The 18,220-nt window shown below is 53.6% G+C and overlaps 1 long non-coding RNA gene across 1 annotated transcript; it reads left to right on the forward strand.

Annotated features, from left to right (window-relative positions):
- Positions 1-1,475: 1,475 nt before the first annotated feature.
- Positions 1,476-5,273, forward strand: LOC115352797. The gene is made up of 3 exons (XR_003927263.1): positions 1,476-1,718; positions 1,821-1,920; positions 5,099-5,273. It is a non-coding gene; the product is annotated as an uncharacterized LOC115352797 (long non-coding RNA).
- Positions 5,274-18,220: the final 12,947 nt, after the last annotated feature.

An 18,220-nucleotide genomic window follows, 5' to 3' on the forward strand; every position in this document is an offset into this window, starting at 1 on the left:
TTGTGTAGGGACCCAGCCCTCGCCTCCTGCAAGCCCAGAGTACTTCTCGTACCACTGCCAAGCCAGCACGTTGCTCCTTCCCTCCCTCCCCAAGCCCTGAAGTCTTAAGACACTTTGTTTTCCTGTTCCAAAATCTGTTTCCTTTGGTTTGTAAAAATGGTGAGGTTTTTTGTTTTTTTTTTTTTTTTTAAATGTAAGATTAATTTATACTCAGTACTGTATTTAAAGTTGTAAAAAAAAAAAAAAAAGAAAAAAAAGGAAACCACCTCTCAAAAAACTTTTTCTCTTTCTTTTGTGAGCTGAATGAAATGCAGAGGCCAAACCAGCTCACCGCAGGGCAGAGGAGGATTCCCAGGGCCTCCGGTTTCATTTTCAGGACACTTATTCCAAGATTGCAGGGGAGAAGTGACCGAAGCTGGGAAAGTCCTGGGAGCCCATGTACCGCCCTGCCGCTCCTCCTTCCCACCTGTCACCCAGCGCTCAGCCTGGTTTAAAATGACTCGGGCGCTGGGGATTTTGTCTTGGAGAGGTCCCCTTCTCCTTAGCTGCTCTGTTCGGACACCCAGCCAGAATTTCCCTGTGCTTTCATCCGATCTCCGGATTCCTCTGCTTTGAAGGGCTTGGGACAGTCGGCACTGTTTACGCTCCCCAAAGCTGTACAAACAGTCGGCCCCTTCCCTCCTTAGTCACATCGTCTAGACAACGACGACGGTCCTTCCCTCGGTCGGAAAGGCCGTTGCGTTTCCCTTTCCTCCCAGCAAGGGAGGTATCGCACATCTGGCACTTGGGCGCGAGGCCGTGGGGACTGAAGGCAGCTGCTGCCCCGTGCCTCGATTTTGGGGTCCCCCCCGGCACACGCGCAGCACCCCCAGCCCATGGCTCAGCTCTGAGGAGCGTAGACCCAAGTGGGGACCTGTGCCGCGACGGCGAACCCGGGGAGCTCGGGCCTGGCAGTCCCGGGTGTATGCCTCGCTCCAGCATGGTTCATTTTGGGGTGAGGACACCTTTTCCCTGATCCCCCAAAGGGAGCTGGAGTAGGGGTGAGCTCTATCCACCCCCGAGGATGGAAAGCAGGGGCAAAATCACAGCGAGGATAATAATCACATCCCTGCTCGGATTGCCTTAGGGTGATCCGGTGAGAAGAAAGATTTTTGGCGTGAGACTTCTTTGGGCTTGAGGGCCTGTCCGCAGGGAATTTGGAAAGCAATGGGTGCAAAGAGGGGTACAAGGCACAGGAATCATGGGTGCGTCAGCCCGGACCGGGGAGGGATGGGAGGAAGGGCTCGGCATCGCAGGGGACCGGCACACCGCCTGGCCACGGCGTTCCCGGGGGAGGCGTGCAACCCCATCTGCAAGCGCGCGTCGTTGCTTTTAACAGCTCGAAATGAATAGGTGCTGAAAGAAGCCGCGGGCCCCGGGTGCCTGGAGCTGACACCTCCGCAGCGCCTGGCGTCCGCTCCCAGCAGCTGCTCGGGGCGCTCGCTCGGACGCCGTTTGCTCGCAGCGCCTTGGCCGGGCGTTCGGCACAAGTCAACGTGGGGCGTAGGAAGGCGGGCGCTCGCGCCGTTTGTCGAGGTTGGAGCAGGTGGTTTACATCCACGCCGCAAAGCCAAGCCTGAGAAATAAGTCCCGAAATAAGCCCTGGGACGGCTGCAGCACGCCGCAGGAAAGCATCTCCTCCGTACGGGGATGCCAGCTTGGCTCGCCCGGTGCTACAGGTAATCTCGGAGAAGCCAGGGAGCCTTGGCAGCTCTCCCTGATTTAATTGCTCGACTGCTGCTTTACCTAAAGGCCCAGCCTCGGGACATGTCATTCAACAGGAGGTTCATCTTTCGATGGAGGAAATGCATCCAGCCTTCCAGGCAGCAGAGAGAGGCTTCAGCGATGGGTCCTCCTGCGAGAACACGGCTCCCGAAAGCGGTAGGCAGACGGGAAAATGAGATCATGGGCTATTCAGGCGCAAAAAGCAAACCCCTGTGTTTTAAAGTCAGGCTTTGGGCTTTTTAGCATTGAGGGATTGCAATGCTAAAGCTGTTGCATGGCTAAATGAAGTGAAAAATAAGTTTGCAAGAGTTTCCTTGCCGGGCCCAGAAAACCCTTGACTGTTTGCTTATTTTGTTGGCGCTCAGGAATACGAATGGCTTAAGCTCGCCCCCCCCACGCCTGGCTGCAGCTCGAAGGAAGAGCCTTCTTCAGCCCAGCCATGTGGCACGAAGCCCACACAGGCATTCTCCTCCCTGCGCTCAGCTCGTGCCCCCCACGACAGCCGCCCTGTCCTGCTGCCCGACCTGCCCAGGCTCCGGACGCAGCTGGAGAGGGCTCGGTGGGAGCCAGTGCCATCCCGCTGGATCCCGGGGCGGGACAGGGATGTGTCGGAGGGTGGCCGCGTCTCAGTGTCCATGCACCAGTGCCTGGCGGGCCCTGGGGGTGGAGAAGCCGGCTGTGCCAAGGGAAAAGCAGGGTAAAAAGAGGGAGGAAAATATGAAGAATTAAAAGCTATTTAGGAAAAAAAAGCAACAAAACCCTGTTGCCGGAGCATGCAGCTGTTCCCCACTTGCCTTCACGCAGCCCGTGACCAAACGGTGCCGGCCCCCCCCCCGAGCCGTGATCTGCCCGTGACCAAGTGAACTTGTTGCAGGCTTGGGAATTTCTCATCTTAAAGGATGTTGTGAGGAAGCCAGGCAGCCTCGGCTGTTTTCAGCTTTCATCGCAGGGTGAAAGGAACAACAAAGCCCCCCCAAAAATGAGCAGGAAGAGGGTGAGAACTGGAGGGAGCCCCAAATGCCAGGGCCTCCCTGCAGGTAGTGCAGGCACTGGGTTAAGGCGAGAGCCGCAGTCACAGTGGTGGGTCCGTGGGGCTCTTGGCAGAGGAGCCAGGAGGGCAAAGAGACCAAAATACAAAATCATGGCAGGGCTCACCTACCATTTTTCCTCCCCCAGCCAGGCAGATACCAAACTGGACTCTCCGGCACAGTGGACTGCCTTGGTTTCACAGCAAAGGCTGTAGCAAAGCTGGGAGGAAAGCAACCTCAAGGGAAACAACCCCCTTGTAATTACTAACTCAATAAAAGAAGCTGTTTGCAAGCGATTAAGCAGCAACCCAAACACGGCAGGGACCCGGGCAGTGGGGAGGTTTGTGGTTTGACAGTCGATGTGCGTCTCAAAATGTTTGCTGTGATTTTTATTTTGCACGCGCTGCAAAAACAAAGGATGGATGGTGCAGAGATGCCTGGCAAGCAGCTGTGCTGCAGGTCTTGCCTAGCAGTTTTGGAAACTCCCAAGTTCCCAAATGCTCCGACCTTCGGCCCTGGCCAACGCTGGCCGATGCAGTCAGGGAAGGCAAGCTCTGCTGCCCAAACCCAGGCCCTGCTTGGGTGTTTTCTGCATGAAGAGAAACTATTTTTCAGTATGAATCTCAGCACAGACCCAGGGAAGAGCAGAGGAGACGCTGTTAGCGACTGCTGGTGCCTGCAGCACAGAGCTGGCTGTGAACAATGACATCAGAGACAAAAGTAAATGAGGTCAGCACAGGAAAAGTGGTGATTAATGAACCAAGGGGTGCTCCTAGGAAGAAGTCCTTATTCAGACATGCGTGCCCAGGAGGCGGCTGGCCAGAGGACTCTGGATCCCCCGTAGGTGATCTTCTCCCCTGGTGATGTCAGATGTTGCCCCATGAGGGTCTGGCACACGGAGATCCTGGTGTACACGGGTGGGGTCACGTGTGAACCACGCCACGCACCCGCACGAGTGCTTTGGCTGCCCAAATCAGGCAGGAGGCTGTAAGGAGTCACTCTGCAGCGGGCACGGCAGGCGGGATGCTCGGTCTCTCCCCCAGCGCAGGCAGGGCTGCACGGCACGGCCGGCAGTGGAGCTCAGCCAGGCGTACGCAGCCGGGTGCGGAGGAGGTCCTGGGGACGGCCACCTCCATGGAGAGGGTTTCACCGCTTCCCAGGCCTTGGCTGGGGATGCCGGCAGGCTCCACGGACATCGGCGGGTTGGCGGAGCGCTCAGGAAAGCTGACATTCAGGCATGCCGGGGTGTTAGCTGCTCCCAGAAAGGAGGGCAGGGAGGTTTGCTGTGACCCTGCACACGCTGATTTGATGTCTGCGAGGAAAAGCCCTGGGAGGTGCCGGCGTTTCTGCGAGGTGCCTGCAATGCCCCAAGCCCTGGGCTGGCTGCACGTGTCCGGCTAAATCTGGACAGGGAACAGCCACCCCCTCCTGCTCCGCTGTGGCCCCGGGAGGGCATCTCTTGAGCCGGGGGGGGGCTGTGCAAAGGGGTCTGCGCCTTTAAAGCCTGCAGAAGTGTTATTTAGGTGGAAAAAGTTTTTCACCGTGACGATGGAAATTGTTTGTATTTCACTAATTGACCGAGGAGAGAGAGAGAGAGAGAGAGAGAAAAGACCTTCCTTCCCTCTGACAGGTTCAGGAATTTTTTCCGCTAATCAAGAAGAAAAACAAAATGCTTGCGCTGGGAGGGGGAGGGGAGGAAAAGGGGGGTCTCCCTGGTGTCCCATAAACCCGGTGGCTGTGGACAAAACACCGCAATTGCAGCATAGCCTTGCCCTGGAAAGTTTGAGGCAGTGCTGGCCGGCGGAGCGAAGGGGGAGCACACCTCTTGCTCGCAGGGGACCCCACTTCGGAGCATCCCAGGCTGGGCGAGGGGCAGGTCCCTCCCAGAAGGATGCACAAATCCAGATGAGGCTCTCGGTCCGCAAAGGGCAGGACCGGCGCCTGCTGCGGCGAGGCAGACGGCCAGTGGTGCAGGTTTTTCCCCGGGGAGGGGTGGGAGATGCTCTACTCATCAGAATATCCCACCGGCTTTATCAGCCGGTTGTAAAAGGACTGAAATGGGTGCTCTCTGCATTCAGGTTTGGTTGGGACAGGGCTCTCCTGGCTCTGCTGAGGCAGGTGTGAACAGCCTGGTAATCGAATAAAGCATTTTCCCAGCACAGCCACCTTCAAGTGCATTAAATGAAACAGAAAGGAGCAGCTGAACAGGATTCGCAGTTTTTCCCCATGATATGTATTTTCCCTTTTCCATGGATAGTCCCACTGGGTACGCTGTGACCTATTGTTGTACTTATTTATTTACTCAGGTTTTGTAGATGGTTTCAAAGCTCATGGCCAGGAAGGAGCAACCAGATGCTGCTACTGCCTGGGACAGAAAACCTGCCCCAGTTTCCCGCTCTGAACACAGATGCGGAGCCACGTGCAAGCCCCAAACCCGGAGCTGAACCCCATTCCCTTCCCTCCCTGCTCTAACCCAGCCATTAAAAAGTGGGATATTTGATTGTAAGTTCATCCTGTGTGTTTTTTTCTAAGCAAGAGGATGGCTGGTTGGAGTGGTTTGGGTTGAGGAGCTGCTGCTTTTGGAGAGAGGGCTGGGTTGGGTGGACGGGTGTAGGAGAAGCCCTGGGATCTTGGAGGCTTCCCACTGCCGTGGGGAGGAGGAGCAGGGGCTGCCACACCATCGGTCCCCGAGGAAGGCCAGCCAGCAACAGGGGATTTTTTTCTAGCTGGAAAGCATGAATATTTATGAACCTGGATTAAAAAAAGAAACCTCTAAGGAATCTGGGTGCCTGAGAACACCCATCCGGGAAGCGGAGGCCCTCGGGCAGCAAACGGCGGGAGCTGGCACGGTGCTGCCGTGCCCACCGCGGTGCTTCGCCCGCGCTGTGGGTGCAGCTGGGGAAGGACGTCGTCGCTGCTGGCAGCGTCCCTGGCATTTGGGGTGCCCGTGACCACAAAACCAAAGTGCCACAAGCTTGACAGGCAGCCACCTTACACCTCCCAGCCCAGGGTCCCTTTCTTGGGTCACAAGAGTTGCGTGCGGCAGAGACAACCATTTTAGTCAGATGAGGCGCAAACACCAGGATGTGGAGGAGACCTCAAATGGTTGGGTTTTTCGGAAGCAGGAACATGTACGTGTAGGTGACTCTACCTGCACAACCAGGACCAGAAGCACCCGGCTGGGTCTACAGCATCCAGGAAAGCCACCCCACTGCGAGCTCCCCACCTGTGTTCAATGGCCTGTCGGGTCCCCTGGGGACCGGGACATGACAATTTCCCTGCCAGGCCTCCTGCCGAGCCGTGGGTAAGACCGGTGGGACCTGAACCTCAAATATGATGAGTCCTTACTGAATTGGAGCAGAGAGAAACAAAAAGCCTGCTGAGATCTGGATGCCTCTGCTCGGCTGGAGCAGGTACCATCTGGGACAGTGCGAGCTAAGGGAAGCCGTCATTGCAGCGCTTGAATTTGGGAGAGCAACAAGCTGCCCCCAGGACTGGTGGGACCTGGGTCCCTGGGGTCTGTGTCACTGGATGGGAGAGGTCATGGCACCAGGTTTTGGCAGTATTGGAGGTGCTTTGGTTATAGGCATCTGCATCTCAGGTCTCCATCTCTAGTATGGGGTGCCAATAGTTCCCATCCACAGGTTTGAGAAAGGATCTGAGAAGTTTGTGAGGAGCTGCAAGAACCAGCTACTGGGAGACAAAGTGAACTTGTAAAGGAGTAGGAGAGTGAAGCTAAGCCCAAGAAAAGAAGGAGTTGCTTTTTGGGAACTCTTTCTTTCACTCCTTTCCACCCCTCACCCAAAGACCCCTCCTGATTGCCAGGAAACTTGGTCAGGGCAAGCATTTTGCCACCTGGCTTATGCACGCACCAGTCAAGGAAACAATTCTGCAATTGAAAGAGGAAATCTCAGTCCCAGCTATTTCCAACCTCTATTGTTTGTTACTCAACTCATGCATTACACAGACCAGTAAGCAAGGCAGCAAGATTGCAACACTATGCATGTGCTTTCAGACATTTAATTTTAGCATTGCAAGAAGGATTTGTGGTATCGAGAAAGCCCAGTTCTAAGGAAAGAGGAAACCTGTGATTCTGACACTTGATTTTGACCATAAAAGGAAGCGGATCATTTGAGTGACCTAACAGGTTTAGTCATTTAGGCTGTAATCCTCTGGGAGTCCAGCGGATCCCTGCTGGGGTTTTCCCATTCCCAAGGAGCTGGGTTGCTTGGGAGCTCTGGGCAGGGCTTCAGTCCTCCAGCAACTGGAGCTTTGTGCCTCGGATTAAGCTCCTGATCTTTGGACCTTTTCTTTCTGGGCAGCACAGGACACACGCACGTCCCTTCCCAAGCAATCTCGGGCTGGGCTGGGCTTTGCCAGCGAGCGTCAGACCTCAACACTATTCCTCCTATAGACCCAGATGTGTTCATAAAGCACTTGTCAATGTGTTGTCCAAAATCTTCCCACCTTTCCCCAATACCAGGGCTCTCCTCAGCTGCAGGCGTAAAAGGCCATTTGAAAAGAAGTTGAATTTAAGGAATTTAGGAATAAATGGAGCTCCAGAGGGAGCTCCTGCGCAGCACTGGGGGCTGAGTTCAAAGTGCAGAAGCCCCCTTTGCCTTGTCCTACACTGAGCGCTCTTCTGCAGTGTGCCTTAGTCCCATTCCAGTGGCGGGTAAAAAGGCTCTCTGCACCGGGAAGAAAATCGGGACCGGCAGCTCTTCTCTGCAGAGACAGACCCTGAGGCAGCGAGGACCTGCCTCCACGCTGAGCGAAGGCAGCTTAGCTGGTGTTGACTGCAGTCCCACAGATACCCTGACCCTGTGTTGCAGGGATTCTCCCACCAGAAACACAGCAAAGAAATACACAAATCTACCAAAATTACAGCGGCTTGGTGGTAAGTTCCACTCCCCACAACAGACAAGCACCAAGCAAACCCCAAACCTCACCAGCTCCTCGTCCCACCACTGCCAGGGCAAGGGCACCGGGTGCTGGGATGAGGCTGAGGTCCCTGCTGCACGCCCAGTCGCGGGTGGAACCTGCACCCAGCGTACCCCAATTTTCTCCCCCATGGCTGTGGGGACGGACTATCGCCGGGACTCCCTCGAGAGTCTCCTGCAAACCTGCCCAGGCCTCGGGGGCATGGCTGTGCTGGCTGCTTCCTAAAATGCAGAAGCACCCTTGGGGTTCTTTTTTGAAATCTTGCAGATATATCATGTTTTCAATTCCTCAAAAATGGGGTTCTGCATGTGACCAGAGGCACTGTCCTCTTTCCTCCTGGTCCCTTCCCCTTCCACCAACACACGTGTGCGCAGCTGGTGATGGGACCCGGGGAGTCTCCTTCTCCTTCTTTTTAGCGGATGGTGAGGCTACGACGTGTCCCTGTTTCATTCAGAAAGTTACCAAACCCTGGCAGGTTGTGAAATGGGAAAGTGGGAAGCTGGAGAAGGTGGAACAGGGGCGTGTTTTAAACAAAGAAAGAAATATTTCTTTTTTCCAAGTACCTGGTTGTGCAAGACCCTGAGGAGTCTTGATTTCACCGTGAGACAAAACCATCATGACGTAGCTCTGGGTCAGCGTTGACCCTGTTTGGTTTGTTGTGTCAATGAAAAAAACAGAAGAAAAAAGGGGAAAAAAAAAGAGCTCTTCTTGCTGCAGCTCTTGAAATAGCTGGATTGCAGATTCTGGCTCACCTCTGCAAGGGTGGAGGGGCTGGGAGCAGGTCCAGGCAGCCAGCTGAGGGGCACCCGTGGGCTCTGTGCTTTGTTTGGGAGTGAAGCAGGGCTGTGGGTGCTTTCCTGCACCCCCGAGACCTGAAGCAGTGCCGACAGAAGGAGGGTGTCCCGTGGGCTCCTCCACCGCCGTGCTGGTTCCCGACAGCAGCTTGGGAGCTGGGGAAGCGCCAAGCATCCTTTGCTTGTCTGGACCCGGCGAGAAGCCCAGTCTGCCTGGCAGGTCGGGGATTATGGAAGAGGAAGGAGCAGGAGAAATGTGCTTATTGAGAGCTAAATTCAACTGCGCAGACCAGGGTAACTTCTACTCCTGTATATCCCTGTCCTCCCCGTGCGCAACATCCCAGTGGGGAGGAGAGTGGGGCTTTCTCATCCAGTGAAACCCCGGACTGCGAGACCCGAGCACAAAGTCCTTGCAGTATGTCTTTGCCTGTTGGCCAGGGTGGCCAAGGGCAGGAGACGGGGACTCGGCGAGGCCCCGCAGCCTTTCACCCTGCAGCAGGAGCCCCCGACCCCCTGGCAGGGGTTCATGCCAGCGTGCCCTGCTGCAGGGCTGGAGCCTGGGGGCCGTGCTGGGAAAGGCATTCCCAGGACACAGCCGGGAAGGTCAGACCAAAGGACAGGTGCCAGAAAAGGGGCCAAGACTGTCAGGGAAAGAGGAGATGCCAAGGGGGCCGGGCTGCTTCCATCTGGGGACCTGGTGGCCGCAGAAGGGTGGCTTCGGCTGACCCCTTGCCCCGACGCCGGCCGGGTTCTCCGGGAAGGCAGTGATGGAGGCAAAGCGTGGGTGCACAGGTGGCCACCCATGGGTGCCCCGTCCTCCCCGCTGGGCTGTTTTGCAGTCACCGGCCAAGGCAGGAATGCCAGGAATGCGAAATCCCGGCACGCTGCCCTGTCGTCCGCCACCCCCCCCTGCCCCGGCTGCCCCCCGCTTCTCCGGCCCGTCGCAAGAACAGGATATTCACCCGAGCGACATACACTCACACACGTCTTGTTATCAGGAAAAAACACTCAGTCAGCGTCTGGAATGGGCTCTGATTAACCGTGTGGCCGCCGGGGCCTTCCTCGTGGGGCCGCAGGGAAAGCGCCCGCTCGCGATGGGGTACGGGCAAGCGGGCAGCAGTGGGTCGGAGCTGCCGGGGCCGCCAGCGTGGTGAGGGCTGGAGGCGAGCATCGAGTGCCGGCACAGCCCTGCCATCGCCCAGCGGTCCCTCTCCCGCTGCCCTCCCTCCTGGCAGAGCCGCAGGGCAGCGGGGCGAGCCTCTAGAGAGGGGAACATCCAGCCCCGTGGCAGGGGTTCGCCCTCTCGCCGCCACGGTGAAGCCGGGACCCTCGGACCGAGCGGTGCCCCCAGCCCCGTCTCCCCGCGTCGGCCGCCCTGAGTCATGTCAACACGTCCCCGCTTCCAGCATGGGCTCTGCAAAGACGTCCTGTCTCAGGTAAACAGGATCTCGCCGCGCTGCGTGACCTTGTTTACCTCCCCGAAAGAATTTGGCTGGAATTTTTTTTTTATTATTTTTTTTTTCTTCCTAAGGGCTGGTGAGTCACCCCGCAGAAATGCGCGCTGCCTTTCCACACTGACTCACCCCACTGCCCGCGGTCCCGCCTCTCCCTCCTGCCCCCCGGGCTCCGGGGGCAGGTGAGAAGCCCCCGCTTGCCCGATGATGATGCAACCCACGCACCGATGGCGATGGCGATGGCGTCTCTGCCACGGGAAGAGCAGCCGAGCGCTCGGGCAGCCCCTGTGCCAAAACACAGGAAGAGCGCCGAGAAATTACCCCGTGCATTGTCAACTCCAAAAACACCAAAGAAAACAAAACAAAGAAAAAAACAACCGAAAGAAAAAAAAAAAAAGAAAAATTGGCCTCACTAGAACAATTGCCCAGAAGAAAAGAAAAGAGAAAAAAAAAAAAAAGAGGCCAATGGACCTGGCCCAGCGCCAGGACCCTTGTTTTCCTTTCCCAACACAATGCACGTTAAATAATACTTCCTTCTCGCAACAAGGCCCTCCTGGGCCGGTTTTTGTTTTTCTCCCCTGCTGTGCAGGGGTCGGTCAGCACGGATGGCTCCCGTCACGGGAACGTCGGCACTTCGGGGCTGCTGCTCGTCCCTGCTGCCGTGGATCGCCCGTTCCCAGCACCACGGAGGAACGAGGGCCCTGCGGTTGGGCTGCCCGCCCAGCTTTCCTGCGGGGAGCGGGGGGCTCTTCAGCGCTTCTCCCGACCTTTCCCACCCGCCTGCGGGATCCTGGTTTAGCCGCTTTGCAGTATAATATCTCTTCAGGGTAAGCTAGGTAGCCATCCCAAGCCACCCCCATGTAGCCATACCCAAGCTATGAAGACATCCATACAAGCTAATCAGGGTGGTCACATCATATACGTCGATTTACTGCCAGATTAAATAAAACAGAACAACAAAACAATACACATGATGCATGGGATGAATGGTTTCAGGACATTTCTGGCCAGTCTTCCAGGCTGGGACAAGGGGAACCCCTGCTACTTGCACCTTGGCTCTTCAGTTCCCATTTGGCTTGCACTCAGCTTTCTTTTCTTCGGGATTTCTCTTCCCAATGACAGTGTCACGGGCACCCAACCGACTGTATTTAAATGTCTGTGTTGTGGAGGAATCCAAGTAAAACTTTGTTTATTCTAACTTCTTTCCTGAGAAATTTAGCATCTGAGACACCACACCTCTCATTTGTTGGCAGTGTCAATCAACAGTCTTCAAAGGGCTGATCAGATCCATATCTCTTTGTCTGAGGGTTATTGGGATTTCTGATTAAATAGCAGGTGCAGGAAAGAAAGGATTTGCCCTTTTTTAAATCAAAATGGGGTCTTTGTACACAAAATGGCATTACTACTCTCTTACATGAGGACACAGGCTGCTGGACCAGTAGTTCTTAGGTGATCACAGACACGGCACATCTCTGTTTCTGACAAGGCTCAGCGCTCAGTCCTGGCACAAGAAAAGAGGGCCAGACTCAGCAGTAGAGGAGCAGATGGCAGGTCTAAGTAGGCATTGGACATACAAGTCCTCTGACGCCCTAAGTTGAGCGAACTCATTTGTTTCAAGGATTGACTTTGTTCACTGACATTCCTGAGGCAATCCAGAAACGCCAGATTCGAGGTCCCACCTACCTGCATTGTCTGGGCTCAAACGTCAGGTCCTGCCTCTGGGTGATGGATTTCTGTCCTGGGTAATAATAAATGCCTTGTGACGGTGACATCTTCCTGGCACTGCTTTAGTCTGTTCTTCTCTCACCCAGAAGATAAGCCTGTCCCCTGCTACAGGGTGTATGGGGTCAGTCACATCAGCAGTCGGGGTAACCTCTTGGTGAGTGAAAGCTGGTTTCTGAGCAAACGTTAGCCGTGCCAGAGAGATTTTGGAGACGGATTAGTGGGAGGTCATTAGGAAGGAAACTGGGACAGAGGTGGGATACAGCACACGGTCCCACAGAAGGCTGCCTGTTTGTACTTCCCCCGTGCTTGCTGTGCCCTCCATGCGTACCCAAACCCATCCAGGTGTGGTGGCAACTCTGGTCACTCACTGGGGCAGAAAGCTCACCTTCTTGGCCAACGGTGGGATTCTTCTCGCAGCAGACATCTAAACGTTGGCTCTGAAGTCTCAGCCAGCTGTCTCGGCTCCCTTGATAGTCAACAGAGCAAGATGGGCATGTCCAGAAAGCAACTCAATTCCCTGGCTTAATTTTTTGAGGGTTGGCATGAATCATGCTGTGGCAGTGCTCAACACTCTCCTTTGTCTAGAGAAGGAGACAAGGGCTGCTAGCGTTTGACCGGTTCATTTTCAGTCAGCTCAACTTAAGGTGCTTAATTTTTAGCTGGCAAACACCAAGCACAGTGAATCCCACCTCAGGAGAACAACATGCCAGTGTATGACAAGCAGCAGCAGGTCCAGGAACACAGCTCCTGTCTTGATTTATTCAATGACTACAGTTAGTGCTAAAATTTGGTCATGGGAACCACTGCCTCAGCAAAATCCAGCTTGCTCAATGTGCAGAGCATGCCTCGTCCTCCAACAGTGTTGTCAAAGAATATGTCCTTCGGGGACCTTGAAACGTGCAGGAGAGAGTTGCTGGGGCTAGCAACTTGCTTCTGAGCATGAGGTTTTCCCTGGATCTGGCACGGCACTTGTTCTTATCAGCTGCCAAACCTTTGGCAATTCACCAGCTCCTGATAACACAAGTAAAAACCCGGGATAGCCAAACGCAAACATTTAGCCCAATTTACTGTGTATATGTCTCCTCACGCTTGGTGGGAGCAACCAGGTTGACCATATTTGCCTCTATGTCCAGGTCAGCCCGTGTGAACAGGTCTCGGCGATGGAGAGCAGGGCTGCCGGCAGGTCTCCCTCCCGTCGGTGAGAACTTGGTGGAAACTTTTCTCCTGCAAAATGTTTGTTGCTTGGCCTCCTCTGCTAAAGGAGCAGGTGCTGGAGGTTGTTTGGCTAGCTGATTAAACAAATCCCAGAGTTTCCTTCCAGACCAGGTGAAGTCAAGCCTTTTCAGCTGCCTCGTCCCTATGACCTCATCGAGCAGCATTCAGCAGCTCAGTCACTGCTGAATATTCAGCTTTGAGGCACAGAGTGCCATTCTGGCCATAGCCCCAATGACAACCACAAGATCAGCTTTGAAATGGCTCTTGGTAACGCCGCACAACTAGGATAAAGAAAGGGGAATATTCACCTCAGGATAGTCCAGGTTGTCTCAATATTGCTGTGAATGTGCTCTTCAAACCATTTTTAATGGTCTTCAGGACTCAAGCTTGGAGGCCTGTGCAGATAAGTGGTGGGCTTGGCTGGTCATGGGAGACCTCATGTGTGAACCTGTTGAGTGCTGCATCAACGTCTTTCCAGGTCACCAGACTGAGGTATTTTCAAGGTGACTATCAGAATGATCACTTCCCATAGCAACCTGTCACAGGGAATATGTGCTCTTTTGACTGGGAAAGTCCATCTCTAGCTCTATTTTCTCCCCTACTTGCACCCCATTTGTGGCCACCCTCCTAACTACAATGGGAAAGTCCAGCAAGATCCCATTTTGGTTATGGAGGCAGGTACACAGCTGGGATGTGTGGTGAAAACCCTCCAAGCTGATCTGTATCACAGAAAGTGGGAAGAAATGGTGGTGACGACAGCCACGGTTGAGTGATGAAGAGTCACGTGAACATTTTTAAAAGGAGACGTAAGACTCCGTTTATTTGGTATCTCCCAGATCTCTCCACTGAAGTGTAAAACTCCTGCAGATGATACCAACCCTACATTGAATGAAAGACTGCTAGTTCAACGATCCACCAATGTATGACCCATCACTGCTCTCTCATTCTGTGAACAGAAGTGTTACTGCAGATATGTTTTTCTGTTCCTCACGCAATATGTGGCCTTTCTTAATGTTTCCATTACCATTTCTTCTGTACATCCCCCTTAACAAACTACCCACTCCCAAAATGACTGGCCATGGTCACGTGGAGCTGCCGCAGGCTGCTTTGGGATGAGGCACATCTATAGTGACAGCTTTACAGTGACACCTATAAAGTCGATTGTCTATTTTTCCTTATGTTTAAGTTATTTACGTAGTTCTATTGATTGGCAACTTTCTTTGCATGAACTTCTGAGTGTTATGATGACTAGTGACTATACAGAGTTGTACCTACATCTTTTAGGGGGGTTCAGTTACCCATTTGACCAAACTGTATCAAGAACCATCTTTCTGTTGGGATTGCAAGTAGACGGTGCTGCATCTGTCAATCAGGCTGAATGAACAGATTTCCTCAGCAACAAATCTAACTATGCTGCAATTTCAGGCTCTTCCTAAGAAAACTTTCTGAAGTGCAGTTTAAGGCTGTATAATTTCAGATGGGAAGCGTAACTGCCTACTGAGAAAAACGGGAACATATGCTCCATTTTAAGCCCATTACAGAAAGGAATTACTTAGAGTCACGCGGACGCAAAGCTAATATCATCCTCTAGATAGTAACTGCTGCATCTAGTACTGCTCAGCAATGTGCAGAAATAGAAGTGGACATAAATCTACCCAGACAAAAGCCAAGATTTTTTTTTCTGATGTCATTCAGGCACCCAGACGTGGCTCCTGAACTGCGAACATCCCGTCGGCCTGACCGTGTGCCGGCGCTCCCTCCTCTCCCCCGTTCTCCCAGACACCTGCAGTTTTCTTTGAAGCAGGGACATGGTGAGCGTTTCCCAGAGACATGTCAGGACGCAGAGGAAAAAGCAGAGAGATGGATTCTATCTGTCAACTCGTGATGAAATACAGTGACATGCACAGCCCCCCCAGCCCCAAAAGAAAGCTTAATTTTTTTCTAGTAAAAAAAAAAAGTGTTTGGCTCCATCCCTAGACCAGCTGCTTCCTACATAAATGAGAGGCATGCACGGTGTACAGAAAAGAATATTTGACATTCCTAATCAATTAGATAAGGGGGAAAAACAGTCCATTTTCCTGTTCAAAATAAAATTATCGTGGTTACTTCAGATTTCAAGGGCATTTATCTTTCAGCTTCAGACAGAGGGGCACTGAGTCGGCTGCAGGTTACTGACCTGCGGCTGGAGAATGACTAAGCTGCCAGCTGGGACGGAGGAGCCCAGGCCCGGCTCTGGCAGGGTGCTGGGACGGGAATAGCCGTGGCAGTTGCCAGCCAAGTCAGGCGTGCCTTGGTAGAGCCGGGCTTTTGCGAGGACTGCGCCAGGCTGGGAATAACCAGCAGCGCAGGGGGAGGGAGTTAAAACACCTCAAACCAAATCGTTCAAGGGAAACATTCCCAGATCTTGCCCGCACACTCCCTGGCTTTGAAAACTTGTATAAACATTTAACCAAGGAAATGCCAAGGAAATCAAGGTGAGGAAGAAGGTGGCTGGGAGGGCTGTGAGACAGCACGGGCACCTTCCCTGCCCCAGTTCAGCTCAGGACATTTCGGTGGAAGAGGCACACAACCTGAGACGTGTTGGATGTCTGCTACTCAAAAGCACGGGAGGCTCCAGGCGCCGGGGCAGGTGCCGGCCACGGTTGCCAGCCCTGCACAAGGCACAGGAGCAGTGGCATGGTGCCTTCTCCTCAAAGAACACGTGTCTCTGCACGGCTAGCAGCCTTTGAGGCCTCTCCGCAGGCCGTTGGAGAAAGGACGAGGGTTTTGAGAGGAGCGGCTCTGCCGTCTCCCGGTTCAGGGGAAAGCGGCAGCCCCGCAGCCCCTGCCCTTTGCATTGCCTTGGTGCGGGCAGGGCGGACGGTGGACGCAGGCCCTTTGCACGGGTGTTATCCCAAGCAGGTCCAGGCCCCCCTGTGCAGTTTCTGCAGACTTCAGGCTCCAGGCGGCTGTATCGGAAGTCTTAATTGCTGCAGCTTTGCTTTTGCAATACCACTTCTGTGTTCTTCCAGGAGTTGTCAGGACAGCATGTTTCCCCAGGAAAAAAAAAACATACGCAAGTAGGGCAATGAAGCATCTGAGCCTGCAAAACCTCGCTCGGACCCAGAGGAGCCCACTGGAGACCACGCTCGCCCGTGAAATCCTGGGCCTGCAGTGCCACCTAATGAACGAGCGCCGTTCGGAGTCCACACGCCTGCTGTTGTGTGCAGGGAAATCAGGCAAAGGTGGTTGCGCAGGCTTCCTCAGGGCACTTCATTCCTCTCTAATGCCTTTCGTCCCTCTCCCAGTACTTCAAAAATTACTTATTCGATCCTTGCAACCCAGCCGTTAGGCAGCAGGCAATACTAATCCTGTTCTGCAGACGAGTCACAGAACTGCATTTTGCCAAGCCCAAATACACAAGACAAGTCAACAGTAGTTGAGAAACAAATTAGAGTAACTCCTTTCTCCGTGTCAGTTCTGGAAATACTGCTTCCAAGGGACAGGGCAGAGAGGTGACACAGTGCAGAGTGTTGCAACCTGCACCATCCTCCTGGGACTTGCCAGCTTGCTCCCCATAAAGCACCAGGACCCTCCCGAGTGACAAGCTACGAACTCCCATTTTTCAGGAGGCAGAAGTTGGGCTCCATTTGATTGGCGAGGACAGTGGTCAGGTGTGAGGATCAGGAATGGCTCTAAAGGGCCTAAAGGACATTCCCTCAGGAAGAAGAAACCAGCTGGTGCTTGGTTTTTACATAGGAAATTATCGACGAGGAGGAGAACGAACACTCCACACAAAGCACAAGCTCCGTGCCTGTGGCAACGGCTGCCTCCTCAGACCCAGAGAGTAAGACACTGAGGTACCGAGGTGCGTCCCAGGACTGCCTTCAGGTTTCTGGCCTCTGCTGATATAAGTAGCCAGCCCAAAGGGGAAACCGTCACCCAGGACAAGGAGCTGCCTAGAGGCAGAAGGCAGAAAACATGTGAGAGCTCAATCCCTCCCTGGAGCTTAGGAGTTAGGGCTGTGCATTCCTCCTCCTCCTCCTCCTCCTCCTCCTCCTCCATTTACCTTCTCTGTTGTGATCTCAGATCAGGCACCCACCAGAGCAGAGGCATCTTGCAAAAGTGCTGTCACAGAGCACAGCATGCATGTAAATGGTAACTGTGTGGTCAAGAGCCCTCTCCCAGAAAGTGGAAGGTCTGAGCTAAGTGTTCTCCTCAGCCTGGAGGGACGGTAATGCACTCTTTCCACCAGCCTAGTCTGCTCTGCTCTGCCTGGCCTGGCATATCATTAATATGGTATGTCTGTAGTACGGGTGAAGGCTTCCTAGCTCTGCATCCTAAGGGCATAACCCAGATGTGTCCTGCCTTGAAGGTTGGTTGCCTGCTTCTGGCACCAAAGCAGGAGATCTGAACACAAATGCCAATTGCGTCATGCCCTGCACAGATGCTGAACCCTCAGCTAAGTGTGAAAGACTCCCTGGCCCCGTACCTGGTTTTTAAGTCTTTCAAGATTTTCAGGGGGCTTCAGACATGGAGAAAGCGAGCACTGCAACTCTCTGCCCTTCACAGTGGAAAGAACAGGGGAACACGCACTGCCTCAAATGCAAATGGTCCTCTGTGAAAGGAAACATTTTTAGGGCTGGATGCTCTACAGGCAGGAGGTGCCGCGAGAGGATCGTGCATGAGAGTGGGAGTCTTTGGAAGTTTTAAGCAATGAACAGCTGAAGAAGTTTCTATAGAGGATGTGGGAGCCAAGGCTTTTCAAAGACATATCATATGTCCACAGATGGGTAGGCTTTCACTAAACCAACAAAACTCAAATTAATTGAAACAACAAAACTCAATTTCATTGAAACCACAAAAATATTTTTTAAAAAAACAAACCACAAAAGCACTTATTTTCCCTTGCCCACCCACACTTCAAGTCTAGGCTTCAGAGCACTGAAAATCCTACTACAGCTTCCCATAGAGGAATTTGTCTGAACTGTGTACTTTGTGTACCAAACCAGCATACTTCACTCTTGCTGTGACACAGAATTACTCAGCAGTCAAAGTGACTGAGAGAGAAGGAAGACTGTCCTCTAGCTAAATGTTTATCTTGGAAAGAGATTGGTGTTTCAGCACCTTCACCAGGACCCGTTTAGGTATGAGTCAGGCACTGGACAACATGTACACACAGTCAGCAATCGGGATCGGGACACAGATCTTCTCTTGCCCAGGAAAATAACCGTGAAGTTGAGATGTGTCACACGGCTGCCTCTTCCCTGGCCCAGAGAACTCTGAATTTGTCTTGCACCAAGCGAGATAACTTCAGTGG

This window comes from Aquila chrysaetos, chromosome 17 (assembly GCF_900496995.4).
Source record: "Aquila chrysaetos chrysaetos chromosome 17, bAquChr1.4, whole genome shotgun sequence".
Lineage (NCBI taxonomy): Eukaryota > Metazoa > Chordata > Aves > Accipitriformes > Accipitridae > Aquila > Aquila chrysaetos.